General features: G+C 47.5%; 1 pseudogene; it reads left to right on the forward strand.

Moving 5' to 3' along the window:
* Window positions 1–264: 264 nt before the first annotated feature.
* Window positions 265–1,453, forward strand: LOC143655523 (ribosomal protein uL30-like pseudogene; annotated as a pseudogene).
* Window positions 1,454–16,644: the final 15,191 nt, after the last annotated feature.

Here is a 16,644-nt window from a genome sequence, read left to right on the forward strand (position 1 = left end):
GCACACAAATAACTGTGGAACTCACTGAAAAATCCTAAAGGATGATTGATCTCTAATATTGTTCACTGATCCTGTTGTTTTCTGACCCTGGGATTTCGGCCTCATCTGTGTCTTTTCTGAGCTGATTCTCAGCAGCCTAGATAAGATTGTTAGCAGAGCAACACCTGGGTCCAACTGAGCCTCCTGATGAGGTCTCCTAGCTCAGAAATGTTAGGGCAGACAGTGGGATCCCATCCTAAGACTCAGGGCTCCCTGTGCCTTCCCATGGGGTCGGGAACCACGTTCTTGCTCATGGGTGAGAGCTCAGAACTCCACAGCAAGACAGGGAATTCAGCACACTCCCTGCCTAGGCTTTCAGTAGCACTGTTGGTTATCTCTGCTGGCCAGCACCCACAAACAAACTGTTAGGGGGCCTACAGAGACTTTCAACAGGAGAATACCCTTCCAGAGGAGATAGGCACACCCACCTTTGCCATCTCTATCAAACCCAGATCCAGGAAGGTAGAACTCGTCGCTTTAACTCCCTACTTCCTCAAACTTGGTGTTGAACACCTTTGGGTAAGCATCCCTCATCTTACAGAGGAAGGAGATGGCATGTCAATAAATTTAGGGAGCAGTTGCTGCAAAGATACTCATGGCATGAGGGTATGCTAGGCCAAGAGTGTTATTTCAGTTATCTATTGCTGTGTAAACTCCCAAAACTTAATAGTTTAAAACAAGAACCCATTTCATTTGCTCAAGAGTTTGAGGGGGTGGAGTAGCAGCAGCAGTGGAAAGATGGCGGAGGAAGAGCCAAGGAGAAGGATCCCTTTGGCAAGCACTTTTGGAAAAGAAGCAGAAGAAAGGGAAATGGTTCCGGTTTAAGCAACTAAAATCATTCTTAATTGATTCTCAGTGGCAGCAACGTGACAAGATATGCCTGAAACAGCTAGAAGTGAAACCTCGTGGCTTGGAAATACCAGATGAACATTCCTTGGCCTTTGTAACTCACATCCAAAGGATCAATGGCATAGGTTTCACTGGTGCAAAGGACCGATGAGAAACTTCACTTGAGGAAGCTTCTCAGTGGTGTATTTGTGAAAGGGACCCACACAACCCTGAAAATGCTGTGTACAGTGGGGCCTAATGTGACCTGGGGATTTCCAAATCTGAAGTCTGTCCTGGAACTCATTCTGAAACATGGACAAGCCAAGATCAAGAACAAGAAAATTCCATTGATGGACAACACAGTAATTAAGGAGTCCCTGGGAGGTTTGGTGTCATTTGCTTAAAGATCTATTCATGAAATCACCTTCTTAGGGAAGGATTTTGAGAGGATCTCCCAGTTCTGGTGCCTATTCTACATCTCCATGGCCTGTCATGCTACCGAGATTAAAGTGGCCTTTTTCAAGGAGATGGACTCACCTGGCTACCGAGGCGAAGCATCAATCAACTCATCTGACAGCTGAGCTAGACCAGAATCTCGGAAAGCACATTGCATTGGAGCCATATGTTTGTCTTCCGAGTTGTTATGAAGTATCTTCAAAGAAGATTCTTTTCTGCTCTATCTTCACAAACTGGAGGGGAAGGATCAGGGAAAAGACAGTGGGTGATGTGCACCGCAGGCACCTCTCGTATCACAGCCAGGTTCGGAGGGAAAGTTCCAGCATATCTTTCCAGGTGGCCACTACCTCTTCTGGAATCAACAGAGGACACAGAGTTGCCACGGAGGAGGGAGTTCTGCTGTCACATTGTCCTGGGTTGAATGTAGGTGGATGTCCAAGCATGTGTACCAGGCTCCTGACTCCCTGCAGCGAGGGACCAAGTTCCAGGCATACATGAACCCCAATTCCTACAGCCTTGTTTTGGAAAGAACTTGAAATACAGTTAGAACACAAAGATGAGTGCTTAGCGTCTCTGCTGTGAGTCTGTTTCAGCCTTTCTCTAAAATCTTTGAGAGCTCTAAGTGAGCTGGCTCTGAGACTGCAATCTGGTGACTTCCTTCTCTTAGTCTGCAACCACCTGAGTCTTTTCCTCTAAGAGTTTAACCTATTGGGGTACAGGCTCTGTCGATCTATGAGAAGGTAAGGACAACTTTCCCAGCAAAACATAAATGCACTCACAATTTTGCCTGGAGTTTTAGGGTTTTTATAGACTCTTATTCTTAGGGACCTAGGCACCCAATGTGAAGAATTCCTGCTTTACCGTCACTGTCACCCACACCCTATGCCTTGCTTGTCTCTGGTTCCATGTCCTGCTATAAAGGTAGCTTTTCCCCTTCAAGCCAAGTGGGTGTTTCATAGTAAGAACATGGAGGTGGACTGCTAAGGCCCCTGCACCATCCATAACACTGGGGAATGTCCACCACTTGGCTCCCCTGGGCTTTGGGATGGAGTTTTCGAGCTTCCTTGGTGGTCAGCTGTCTGTATAAAACCTGGACATGAAGGAGTGAACCATTTTCTTGGCTTGGTATGGAACAAATCAGCACTGTTTCGCCTTTTAAGCCCTAGGCACTGATTTAGTTCAATCCTTTTTTGTGCTTTTGCCCTTTTTCTTGCATATTCTGGAGTCCGGAAGTGTTGCCCTCGGCCGTGCCGGCAATGATGATGTTCACCAGCCACAGGCCTCCTGGGGACCTTACAACTGAAAATAGGGTCTGTCCTGCTTGTGTTCACCCCCAGAGCTTTCCTGTGCTCCCATCACATAATTGCCTTAACTTCCCATCTAAGATGTTGATGAGACTTGAAAATCAAGACTTGAAAACATGCTTGACCATTGTGTTCCCTTATCCTTTAAGATCACTTTTGCTGCAACTTTGGCTCTTGGGGCCCTCAGACATAGCTATGACACTGAATTAGAGGTATAACAATGCCTAAAAGTGTGCCAGGTTTGGAGGTCGTTAAATAGATTGATTGGCTTAAGAGTCAACACGCCAGGAATAGATTTGCTATAGATGTTACTTACACTGTAAAGCATTACAAAATCAGATGACCTTAAAATTATGTATATAAAACCACGAAAAGAAGCACTTAGGAGGATGGAAGTCAAAGGTTTATGTCCCAAATCTGTGTGGTACTATTTATGGGAATAGTGTGTCTATATTACCTATAAAATGCAAATAAAATCTAGTCTAACAACCCCACACATTGTTAAAAGAATCAAACAAAATACATTTTTCAACTTAGAATTGATAAGTTATAAAAACTGTGCACTGCAGTTCAGTGTACCATGATATACTGTTCCCTAAACAAGTTACAGGTGTGGTACTTAGGTTCAGGTGTCAATGTGGCCAGGTGAAGGTGCTGTATTAATTAGGGTTCTCTAGAGAAACAGAATCAACAGGGAACACTTGCCAATATAAAATTTATAAAAGTGTCTCACGTGATCACAGGAATGCAGAGTCCAAACTCCGCAGGGCAGGCTGTGGAGCCGACGATTCCGATGGAGGGTCTGGACGAACTCCACAGGAGAGGCTTATCAGCTGAAGCAGGAAAAGAGCCTGTCTCTTCTGAAGCCTCCTTAAAAGGCTTCCAGTGATTAGATTGAGCATCACTCATTGCAAAAGACACTCCCCTTTGGCTGATAACAAATGGAATCAGCTGTGGAGGCAGCTGACGTGATCATGATTTAATTCTATGAAATGTCCTCATTGCAACAGACAGACCAGCACTTGCCCAACCAGACAAACAGGTACAACCACTTGGCCAAGTTGACACATGAACCTGACCATGACAGGTGCCTAGTTTTGTTGCTGTGGACATGAGCCAATGGTATATGAACCTCATCTGTTGCTGATTACATCTGCAGTTGGCTAGGAGGTGTGCCTGCTGTGATGAATGATGTTTGATTTAATCGGCTGATACTTAAATAAGAGAACACAATGTAGCACAGCCCAAGCAGTTCAGCATACCTCATCTCAGCACTCGCAGCTCAGCCCAGGCCTTTGGAGATGCATAAAGGAACAACCCCAGGGAAAGTTATTGGAACTTAGAGGCCTGGAGAGAAGGCCAGCAGAGACCATCCTGTGCCTTCCCACGAAAGAAAGAACCTCAGATGAAAGTTAGCTGCCTTTCCTCTGAAGAACTATACATTAACTAAATAAATCCCCTTTTATTGAAAGCCAATCCGTCTCTGGTGTGTTGCATTCCAGCAGCTAGCAAACTAGAACACAGGACTATCATTTTCTGAGAAAAGCTACACCTATTATAAAATCTGCAGGTTATTCCCCCCTAAGTGGGACATGACATTCAGGAGTGAAAGTTTCCCTGGCGACATGGGAGATGAGTCCCAGGGATGAGTCTGGCCCTAGCACCACGGGATCAACAACTCCATCCTTACCAAAGTGGGGAAAAGAAGTGTAACAAATAAGTTATCAGTGGCTGAGAGAGTTCAAATAGAGTCGAGAAGTTACTCTGGAGGTCACTCCAATGTAAGCTTCAGGTAGACCTTGCTACCTATCATCACCTGCCAACCCCCAGCCAGGACCTTTCCAGCCAATCCTCAAGAACACCTAGGGCAATATATAAGATTCCACAAGAGTTCCATGCACTAGAGTAACTTTCCAGAAACCTACAACCTGCAGATGGGTCCCTGGTCCAGATAAGTCCTCAAGCCTAGAAGACCCAGCCTCTCTAGAACATCAGCTACTTCCATTTCCCTACCCCATATTACTGACAGCCCGTCCAACATGAAAAAATTAGACTGACCATAACCTAAGCACCCCTAAAGACAGGGGTGGAAAGATCAAAGGTGATGGTGGAGTTATACAGAAAAGGTAGATTTTAACAAATGAAGATGATTGCTGAATCATTAAATTGATATTTCTTTTAGTCTCCAGTATCTTAGAGCAGCTAGAAGTAAAAATTGTGGAATCGTAACCCTTAAAAACTCTGAAATCTGTTCCACAACTGTTTATTGTGCTGTGCTTTGAAATTTATTGTTTTTTCATATGTACGTAATTTTTCATAAAAAAGAAAAAGAAGTTAAAAAAATCTGCGGGTTAGCGTGTACTAATACAGGTTGCTCATGACATTCAGTGCACATGCCTGGTGTGTTCCAGGTGTTAGAGGAAACAAAAACATAAATTTTAGGAAGGAAGAGCAGACAGAATGAGCCATATTACCTATTAAGCAAGGAGAGTGACTACAAGGCGGTTGTGGGGATGTTCCCTCTAAGCCTCTAGTTTCCTGCCTGACTTACCCGGTTCCCAGATTCTAGGGGTTTTGTTCACTGGCTTTTTTTTTAATGCTTGGGTATTGGGTAGGTCACGATGGCTCAGCAGGCAGAGTTCTCGCCTGACATGCCAGAGACCCGGGTTTGATTCTTGGTGCCTGCCCATGCAAAAAAAAAAAAAAAAAAAAAAAAGACCCTGTTAAATGCTTAGGTATTTAAAAGTAAATTTTTTGTTAAGTTAATACATTATGTGGTGGTAAGTGTGATGAAAAGGGGAAATTTTAGGTGGTATATATGTCAATAGAATGAAAAAACAAACGCAGGACAGTCATACAGCACAAACAGGGAACCCTACTGTGAACTTTGGGCTACAATTAACAGTACAATTATAATATTCTTTCATCAGCGTCTACAAAGGTACCACACTAATGCAAAGTATTAACAAATATGTCAGCTCTATATTTTCTGCATGATTTTTCTGTAAACCTACAACTTTGCTAATAAAACTTATTTTAAAAATTAAAAAAAAAGAAGAGTGAAGGTCAGGAATTCAGACAGGATGCACGTGGCTGGTTCTTCTGCTCACATGTTCACAGCTGGGGTCTCTCCCTCCACTGTGTTCAGCTGAGCGTCCCATGGCTCAGTGCTCCACATGGTTTCTCTCTTTCCCCCCGTGTTGTTCCACCCTCCAGAGTTTCTCCATATGACTCTCTCTCCAGCAGGAAGGCCTGGATCTTCCTTACAACATGGGTGATCAGGTTGCAAGAGGAAAAGCTCTATGTACAAGCACTTATCAAGTCTCTCCTTGTGTCACGGGTGCTAAGATCCCACTGGCTAACGCAAGTCACAGAGTCAGGCTCAGAGTCAACGTGGGAGAGTTCCCCAAGGACAGAAATACTGCACAAGGCATGGTTCTTTGGCAGTCATCAAAGTAACGACCTACCACAACTTCTAACTACAGTTTCTGCAGCCAGAAGGCACTATTGGGTTGAGAACAGCCCGGAGGTCCAAGCAGGGGGATCCACTTAATGCTCTGGAAATGCCTGGAGCTTTATAGGCAGCTGAAGAGCCGAGCCAGGTTGTTGCATGTGACTCCATGGCCATCAGCCGTAGGACCTCTCCAGCCCAGGGACCAAGACAATCAGAAGTCTCCACAAAGGGGAGACCAGTAAATGCAGGTGCTCCAAAGAGCCTGAGAATGGACGTCAGATCAAGCAGAAGCTCCCGAAGTCTGGAATGGGGTCTACCCACCCCAGAACTGGTGTGATCTTGACCAAGATGTCTCCTCCATCCAAAATTGGCATTGGCTCCCAATGCCCGTACCCCAGCCCCCCTGCCTAGTAAATGAGACCCAGCCTTACTTTCAAACCCACTTCTCCAATACTTCCTTGGGCACACTGTTCATTCTTCCGCTTCACAAACCTCTCTTGAGTGCACCAGGCTGTGTGAGATGGGAGGATGCAAAGGTGAAGCAGGGGTGGCTCCAGCCCTCAGAGAGATGGAGCTCTTGTAGGAGACCAGGAGTGTAAATGACAACAGTACAAGGTGACAAGCACTGCAAGAGATGAATGTGCACAAGGAGGCTTAAGGAAAGGGGCCTGGGGGAGTGTACCAGTTTGAAAGGATTTATGTACTCTAGAAAAGCCAAGTTTTAATACTAATCAATCTTGTGGGAGCAGCCATTTCTTTCAATCCTATTCAGTGTTGTATGTTGGAAACTTGATTAAGTTATCTCCACGGAGATGTGACTCACCCAATTATGGGTCTTCACCTTTCATTAGAAGGAGATGTGACTCCACCCATTGCAGGTGGGTCTTGATTAGTTTACTGGAACCTTTAAAAGAGGAAGCATGTTGGAGAAAGCTTGAGAATGACTAGATACCCACAAGTCACTACCAGAGCCTGCACAGCCAGAGACCTTTGGAGATGAAGAAGGAAAATGGCCCCAGGGGAGCTTCCCTAAACAAGAAGCCTGGAGAGGAAACTAGCAGATGACACCGTGCTCACCATGTGCCCTTCCAAATGAGAAAGTAACCCTGACCGTGTTCGCCATGTGCCCTTCCACTTGAGAGAGAGACCCTGAACTTCATCGACCTTCTGAACCAAGGTATCTTTTCCTGATGCCTTAGATTGGACATTTCTATAAACTTGCTTTAACTTGAACATATTCACAACCTTAGAACATGTAAACTTGCAACTAAATAAATTCCTCTTTTTAGAAGTAATTCCATTCCTGGTATACTGCATTTTAGCAGCTAGCAACCAGAACAAGGCGTAAGGACAGGCTCACAGGAGAGGTGGCCCCTGACTGCCCTAGGGGGATAGGAGTTGGGTGGGTGGGATCCTAAACAGGTTCTGTTTCTCACCCATCTACACAGTCTCAGAGCTCTGCGCCTTTGCAGCTGCTGTTCCCCTGACTGCAACGCCCTTCCCTCTAGGGCCCCAAGTCATAGAGTATGTCCTCAGAGAAGCCACTCACGACTCCTCAGGCATGGTCATGGGCTGCCCTTTCTGCTCCTGCATGTTTGCCTCATTTCCTTGTGAGAATTGACTCCACTTTATCTGCCTGTCCATCCCCTTCTCAATCATATCCATATTGGTCAACCCCAGCACCAAGCCCAGAGCTGGCAAGCCCCAGATAACTGATAACTATTCTCCCCAACCCCATTGCCCATCCAAGTGATATTTTCCAACCATTGATTTGGTTGAGGGAAGCAATGCCTCATTAGAGGAAGTCCTGTCTGGTGGGCAGCATTGGGATCTAACTACCAAGGCAAAGGGAAAGCTTCCCTGCCCTAGAGAACTGTCCTTTTAGGGCCACCATGTACAGTGGTGCGGTTTGTTTACTACACAAAGGCACCCAGCCACAGGGGAAAGAGGGGCCTGAAATCCAGCCAACTCTCGATTTGCCAAACCTTACACAGTACTGCATCCACCCACAGGGGTCCCTTTTCTCTAATTTGCAGTAAAAGTTCTGTTCAGTCTAGCTGTGGCTTTGTCCACGCAGGGCAGCATTCTCACTTGCCACAGGTGTTCTGGTTTGCTAGCTGCCAGAATGCAATATACCAGAAGCAGAACAGCTTTTAAAAAGGAGAATTTATTGAGTTGCAAGTCCACAGTTCTAAGGCCCAAGAAAGGGTGATGAAGTTCAAGTTTTCTCTCTCAGCTGGAAAGGCACATGGTGAACATGGCAACGTCTGCTAGCTCTCTGCCCAGGCTTCTTGTTTCATGAAGCTCCCCCGGGGGTGAATTCCTTCTTCATCTCCAAAGATCTCTGGCTGCATGGGCGCTCTGATTCCTGGATTTTTCCAAAAGGCTTCCTCTTTTAAAGGATTCCACCTGGAATGGATGGAGTCACATCTCCCTCTAATCAAGGTTAATATCTACAATCGGGAGAGCCACATCTCCAGGGAGATAATCCAGTCAGAAGATTCCAACCTGCAGTGTTGGATAGACTGGACCAGGATTAAAGTCTGGCTTCTGTAGGATACATAATCCTTTCAGACTGGCACACAGTGCTCCCAGAATATGGTCCCAAGCCCGAGGGGCACCGAGGCTAACCGTCAGGCCTTGCTAATGATAAGCCTGTGCACGAAATCCATCCTGATGAGGAGAAAACACTGATTGATTGCAGCAGCTTTGCTGCAACTGGTAGCACCGTGCTGTCTTCTGGAAAATACACAAAGGTAATGTGTCTAGCCTGCTGTGTACACCATTTTTGCTTTAAATCCTCAAGGAAAGTATGATTCTTACCATAAGTTATAAGCACTGATGACATGAGACAATGCAAAGAGGGTCCACTGAGCAGGTTGAAGGCAGGTAAAAAGTCAGCACACAGACACGGCCGTCTTAGAGACCCAGGCAGTGAGTAAGCTGCATTCAAACGTAGCTCCCGGGCAGCGGTATTCACGGGATGCTCAGACCCGTTACACAATGCTTCATCCAATCAACCAGACACCCTCCCAGCATCGAAGGCTACCTGCTCAGGTGCTGGCCTGGCGCAAGGCAGGGAGGGGCCACTGGTGATAGGACAGACCCTGTCCTCATCCTTGTCCTTGTGGAGCTTTATTGGGAAAAACAGAGTTTTTTAGATACAAGTAAACAGACAAATAAGAAAAATGCCTACAAATTCTAATACATGTCATGAAAACCACATAAAGGGACTGAAAGAGAAAGGGGGAGATGGGAAAGACCAGCTGTTAACAGGGGGACCAGAGAAAGCCTTTCTGGAGAGTGGCAAATAAGCTGAGGCTGATAGGACAAAGCAGAGGTGGTCATGCAAAGACGGGGAGAAGGAAGGAAGAGGGAAATCAGGCAGTGACAACAGCATGTGCAAAGGCCCCTTCCTGGGGCAGGAAAGGAGATGGATTAAAACACACCAGTTGACTCAATATCAAGGGATTGAGAAAAATTTCTCGACTGAAAGGGGAAAGAGAGAAACGAGACAAACTAAAGTGCCAGTGGCTGAGAGATTTCAAACAGAGTTGAGAGGTTATCCTGGAGGCTATTTTTATGCATTATATGGATATCCCCTTTTTAGTTTATGGTGTATTAGAGAGGCTAGAGGGAAATACCTGAAACTGCAGAGCTGTGTTCCAGTAGCCAGTTTCTTGAAGATGTTTGTGTAATGATACAGCTTTCTCAAAGTGACTGTGTGATTGTGAAAACCTTGTGTCTGATGCTCCTTTTATCTACAGTATGGACAGACGAGTAAAAACTATGGATAAGAAATAAACAAATAATAGGGGGAACAAAGGTTAAAATAAATTGAATAGATTGAAATACTAGTGGTCAGTGAGAGGGAGGGGTAAAGGGTGTGGCATGTATGAGTTTTCTCTTTTTTCTTTCTTTTGCTGGAGAGATACAAATGTTCAAAAAAATGATCATGGTGATGAATACACAACTATGTGACGATATTGTGAGCCACTGATTGTACACCATGTCAAGAATGTTTGTATGTCAAAAATGTTTGCATGTTTGCTCATTGTTTATAATAAAAATACTTTTAAAAAAAAAGCACCATTTGCTCAAAACCATACATGTCACAGCACTGGGTCACCGCATCATCCTCCTCGCCATCGTTTAGAGCCTGCCTCCCCTGCCGCCTACACTGAGGGCTGGTTCCTGCCCTAGTAAGACATATCCTTGTCAGTCCACTCACTTCAGGTGCCCTCCTGTGGGTTCAGCCAGGACGGGCCCCAAGCCTTGGACCAATTCAGATTTGAGGCAGGGAAACCCCCATCAGCCCAGGTGCCTAGAGGTGGGGTTCGACATCCAGAGACCGTTCCCAGCCCAAGCCAGGGTCTCATCTTTCATCTCTGGGCTCCCATGTGACCTCCCATCATAGGTCCAGAGCCCCAGGGTTCTCCCCACTGGGACAGCAGAACATCTATAAGCAATAAGTGTCCAGTCCAGCTTGGCTGCACTCTTGCCTCTCGGTTTGTGTCTGAGTCAATAACGCTCTATCTGAGTCAATAACACTCAAGCGAGCCATGCAGAGGAACTGCTCAGAACAGAAGAGCCGTAACTAAATTTACTCGTGCCATCCATGCATTCCTAGTGATCTCTGCGGGTGAGGTCCTGGGCTTCCCACCCTGGAAGCATGTGGAAAGGGCTGGCACCTTCCAACCTTCCTCCCATCCGTGCTTGTCCCGCCCCCAGAGTGGCTGGACCACTTGCCATCTCCTCCGAGTGAAGTTCTGCTCCTCCTATAAGGAGAAGCTGCATCATGGCTGGGTGCCTGCTACGGACTAAGCATCCTTCTAAGCACTGGGGTACATCAGGGAGACGTGATCTGCCTTCAGGGAGCTTAAGGCCAGGTGGAGAAGACATCAGACAAATCACTGCCGAGATGATGAAGTAATTTCACATGGAACGTGAGCTAAGGAACTCGGTGGGGATGTGATGAGGGGACACACCCCAGTCTGAGGCCAGGCAGGGAAGGCTGTGCAGAGTGTCAATAGGAGCCCACATGCCCTGGTTTCATAGCTCCATACCGGATCGATAAGTAGAAACTATAATGGGTAGAAGCAAAAGGGGATGGGGAAAGCAGAGATGCTCATTCAACAGCGCAGTGTGAGGACAGCGGTTAACTTCCGCCAGCAGCTCCCACCGCTGTGGCTGCCGCGTGCTCCTCTCCCATCACTAATGGCACTCTCTCTGCCTGATCATCGCCCGGACATACCGGTACATGCCACTTCGTGATGTGCCCCTCACAAAGGCACGAGGCGCCTGCCTCAGCTCGCATCTCCTGTCCTTTCTGCCCAATCCCAATCTGACAGCATATCGCCAGTACCTACTTGACACCGTCAACAACCAACATAGAAATCCCATCTCCAGCTACCCTGGGTACAGCTTGTCACTGTCTCTAGAAGACAAGCTCAGCGACGGGCTCACTAAGAATTCTTTCTAGTACAGGAAGGAGTCACAGGAGGGGGCGTCGAGTCCCTGTACCCACATGTGCGGAAGAAGGAAGCGTTTTAACAAACCGCGGAGCAGGTGGGACGTCCCCTCTCACCTTGCTGGAAAGTTGCTTCTTATTCACACCTGCACTACAGGCTAGCACGTTTTGCTTACATTAGTTGAAGCTGTCATTTTTAAAATATTTTTATTGAGAAACATCCACATGTACAGTCCAACCACATCACACAATCAGTGGCTCACAATGTCATCACATGGCTGTGTATTCTTCACCACAATCATTTTTAGAACATTTGCATCACTCCAGAAAGAAAGAACTCATACTCATGCATCCCATACCCCTTAGCCCTCCCTTTCATTGACCCACAGTATTTCTATCCAATTTTTTACCCTTTATTGCCCCCTATTATTTATCCTTATTTTTTTTTCACTCATCTTTCAATATACTGGATAAATGGAGCATCAGACACAAGGTTTTCACAAGCACAGTCACATTGTAGAAGTTATATAGTTATACAACCATTTTCAAGAATCAAGGCTACTGGAACACAGCTCAACAGTTTCAGGTACTTCCCTCCAGCCACTCCAATACACCATGAACTACAAAGAGATATCTATATAATGCATAAGAATAACCTCTAGGATAACCTCTTGACTGTTTGAAATCTCTCAGCCACTGAAACATTTTGTCCCATTTCTCTTTTCCCCCTTGTGGTCAAGAAGGCTTTCGCAGTCCCTTGATGCCAGGTCCCAGCTCATCCTAAGCCTTCTGTCCAATGTTGGCAGGGAGATTTACACCCCTGGGAGTCATGTCCTACACAAGGGGGAGGGCGGTGAGTTCACCTGCCAAATTGGCTGAGAGAGAGAGGCCACATCTGAGCAACAAATGAGGCTCTCCAGGGATGATTCTTAAGCATAATTATCAATAGGCTTAGCCTCTCCTTTGCAGGAATAAGCTACATAGGGGCAAGTCCCAAGTGGAAGGGCTCAGCCTATTGAATTGGTTGTCCCCATTACTTGTGAGAATATCAGGAATTCCCCAAGGGGGGAGGTTTAATATTTCCCCCAAGGGGACTTTGCAAGTACTTTTTTTATTCTCTGTCCAAATTACTCTGGGATTTATCAGGGCATCACATTAAACCTGGACAAACCCACAAGATTTCACACCCTGTTCAAGATTCCGCGTAACTATGGTGTTCTAGTGAACCAATCGTGCAAGTTAAATTAGATAACGCGCTACCCAAAATATAAATTTTGCACTAGATGAACATCTCTCCCTTTGGTCTCTCACAGAGGTTGACGTTTGAAAATATGGGCCCTCTCATCCTTCGCCCAGGAGTCTGATTTACCTTAGCCCTATCAGATCAGCTAATTAGAAGCTGTCTTTGATTAAAATCTGCTGTGACCCGGGCCCTGCGCTAGGATCCCCCATCCAGTACCTCTAAGTGGAGACTGTCATCACCCGCTTTATGGGTGAGCATCTGAGACTTCCGAGAGGGTTGGTCGTTTGTCCAAAGTCACCCCCTAGGGAGCGTTAGGGTTGACACTGACCGCAGACGTCCAGCCGCAATGACCCCAGCTCTGCCCACAGCGCCACACGTCAGCGACACTGCCTCCGTTGTGGACAGTTTCCATCCTCACCTCCTGTTCTCAGACTCTGCATCTGTGGCTCCTCTTGGCAGGTGGGTTCACTGGGGCTCCCCCCACACACACAGGCTCCTGAGCTGGGGTCTGAGGTCCCTGCAGGCCAGGTCCTTTGAGGTCCGTCACTGTTGGAACCCAGGAAAGGCCCGGGCAGACTGCACCCCAAGTCTCTGCGTCCCACCCCTGTGCTCGGTGCTGGCCCAATCCCATCTTAATGCCTACTGCTTGCCCTGGGGAGAAATCTAAAAGACTCTGGAGCCCACAGCTGGAGTCTGCCCTAGGCCCCTGCTGGTCTCTGCCTGCCGACTGCCACCGCTCGGGCCTCCCAGCCCACTGGCCCACGGGATGGGCTCCAGCCCTAGGCTGTGACCTACTGTACCCTTTGGGCACTGGTGCACAGGTCACCCTTCTGTCCTGATTAAACATTCCAGACTCGACTTGCCTGAAGTGCCTTCGATTAAATTATCCCACCTTCACTCACATTTCTCTCCGCTTATCACCTAGCCCCCAGGTGTAAAGGAGGACCAGCCCTCTCCTGTGCTCTACAGGAGCTGCGCTCATCTAGACTATAGGTGCTGGAAGGACCTGTGATGGCTTTAGGTTCATCTGGCCACTTGGCCAGTTGTTTGGTGAAGCAAACACTGGCCTGACTGTTACTGCGAGGTCATGTCGTGGACTGAACTCACCAGTAAGCTGATTGCATCTATGGCTGATTACATCCATGGTCCACCTAGGAGATTGCCTTCAGCAACAAGAGACGTCTCTTCCAATCACCTGAGTCCTTACAGGGAGAAGTGATGATGTCAGCAGTTAGAAGGGAGAATTTCCATTCCTGCGTCAGCCAGCCAGCTTCTCCTGGGGAAATGGCTGAAATCCTACATTGGCAGTCCCGGCTTGCAGCCTGCCCTGTGGAATTCGGGCTTGTGCATCCCCACAGCCGCGAGAGACAATTTTTATAAAAGTCTCTTATGTTTACAGTTATCTCCTGTCACTTCTGTTTCCCAGACGCTTCCCCTCATTCTGCCCGCCTCCCGCTGCAGATGGGAGACGGAGGCCCAGGGAGGGGACAGGCCCAGGGACTCCGTGATGGGGCTGAGTTTGGAGCCCAGCTCAGGTGGCTGCCATGACACCGAGCATCCCTGACTGTGATTAGTCACTGGAATGGTTCACAGGGAGCAATGCCATATCGATGTGGAGCTGGGGTCCAGCGGCCACGGCGAGCTTCCACAACGAAAAGGCTCCTTTCCTGCAGGTGCCCGAGGACCAGGGCACGGGCTCAGCAAGCAGAGTGAGGACGAGATTTCAGGTCCCCCGCCCCCCTTCATGAGCACATCTGTGCAGTGAAACACCTGATCAGCTGTACCTGGGGACCCTGTGCATATAAAATGGAAATTGCTTGCCTTAATGTCTGCTTCTTCCTGCAGACTCAGGGTTCTTTGGGAACAGGAGTCCTGTTTCATGAGCCTTTGTATCTGTCCCCTCCCTGGCAAAGAGCTTGGCACATAGGGATCCATCGAGGCCTGTTTGAATCAATGCATGAATGAATGAATGAGTCTCTGTCCCCAACTTCACTTCTTCCCTTTGCATATAGTCACATAGTCACGTGACTGTCACTTACCTATATAGTGTGGATAATTTTCCCGTGTCTCAGTGTGCCCCTCTGCAACGTGGAAGCACTGACAGCTGTGTGATTACCTCCTGCACGAGAGTGCTGAGGAGGGGGTAGTCTGCTTGGTTACTGCTGGGATTTTATTGATAAGATCGCCACTGTTCTCCATAAATTCATGTGTCTGGGCTCTGTCTCCCTGATTATATACTGCTGGCTGGCTGGAGTTATTCTGGGCATTTCTTCAAGTGTCAGTAGCTTAGAAGGCGCCGGTGACAAGCTGGCAGATTCACTTACAGAATGCAGCTCCTGAAAACTACTAATGATGCCACCAGGAGACAGGAACCCACAGTATTTGGCCTTTAGTTTAAGGCATAAATATCTGAAAATGAAAACTTCCTTGTAGCAAGCCTCCAGACGGAACATGCAGTGCTCGTTTACATAAAGAGCTCGCCGATACAGGGGGTCAGGGCAGAGCTGCAGCAAGGCTGGGCAGTGGGGGGCGTGCACGTGGGGGCAGGGCAGAGAGTCAGAGGAGGCTGAGAGCACTGCCCAGCTGCCCACGGAGTGGTGAAGGCCTAGCGTCCATCCACCTGTCCGTCTGTTCATCCCTTGCCTTATTCATCTACTCGACATAAATCACAACTAATCATAAATGAGTTGTGAGTTGCGATACTGAAGATTCATCTGAAAGAGAAAGTTCTGGAAAGCGAAATGAGAGGACTCTCCCCTTTCTCCTCTCAAGAAAGCAGGCAGGGTTCTGCCTCCCGAGGTTTGTCCCAAAGGAAAAGTTGGAAAGCTTCTTTTTTTTTTCTAAGGTCTGGGTTCTGGGCACAAAGCCCCTGCCCTTTTCGGATGGGCAAGGACTCTGGTTTGGGCAGAAAGAGGCTCAAACCCCTCACCTTTACCCCTCCCAAGACAGAGGCTTCTCAAAGCGGAAGGAAAGGCGTGCTGGGAGATGCGGTGTGTTCAGATAAAAGTTCAGCAGTCTATCCTCAGGGTGGGAAAGGGACGGAGGTCCTGGTTGCAGTGCTCACCAATTTCTGAGCTGTAAATATTTCCACCACGGCCGATTTCAAGCTACCAGCTTCATGTCACTGAACAGAAGTTGGGAAGAGCACACCTCAGACCTAGGAACATGCACCAGCTCCGTGCAGCACTGCAGGAGGGCCCAGGGCCTTTTACAGGACGGCCTGTGGGTGCCAGGGCCTGAGCCCAAGTCTCAGACCTCGCAGCCTGCTGCTAGGCATGGAGGAGAGGAGTTATCCTTCCTTGGAGTGCACCATTTGGACTTGAGCATGAGGCTTTCAGCAGTGACCACAGGGGCTGAAGAACACAAGTGATGTTTCTGGATGTGCAACCCGTCTTCACCCACCCTAAGGAGGGAGTGCTCTAAGCAAAGACGAACCAAGGTGACTGGGAGTTCAGAGCCAGATTGAATTTGATTTACAAAAATAAAACACGGGCAAACTCCTTGCCCGTGACTGTTGGAATACAAATTCATACCTGCTACAAAGCAATGGCTGAGGGACTTATGCCTTCAGGTTTCCCTAGAAGGGAAAATGAAACAAGCATTCAAAGAACCATGATGTCCAGTAGGATGTGGTGTGGACCACCAGAAGGAAATAGCTATAATACAAAAGAATGTCACACATGTATATGTTATCACAGGTGCAAAGAGCTTTCACATACAAGATCTCCTTTCAGCTTCCTTGTAATTCTGCAAAGTTGATTATAGTCCCATTTCACAGGTCAGGACACTGAGGGTCAGGGAGGTTCAAGACCATATGGACCCATGAGTGGCAAAGCCAACACTCTCCTTC

The sequence above is a fragment of the Tamandua tetradactyla genome, chromosome 14 (genome assembly GCF_023851605.1).
Source record: "Tamandua tetradactyla isolate mTamTet1 chromosome 14, mTamTet1.pri, whole genome shotgun sequence".
Taxonomy (NCBI): domain Eukaryota; kingdom Metazoa; phylum Chordata; class Mammalia; order Pilosa; family Myrmecophagidae; genus Tamandua; species Tamandua tetradactyla.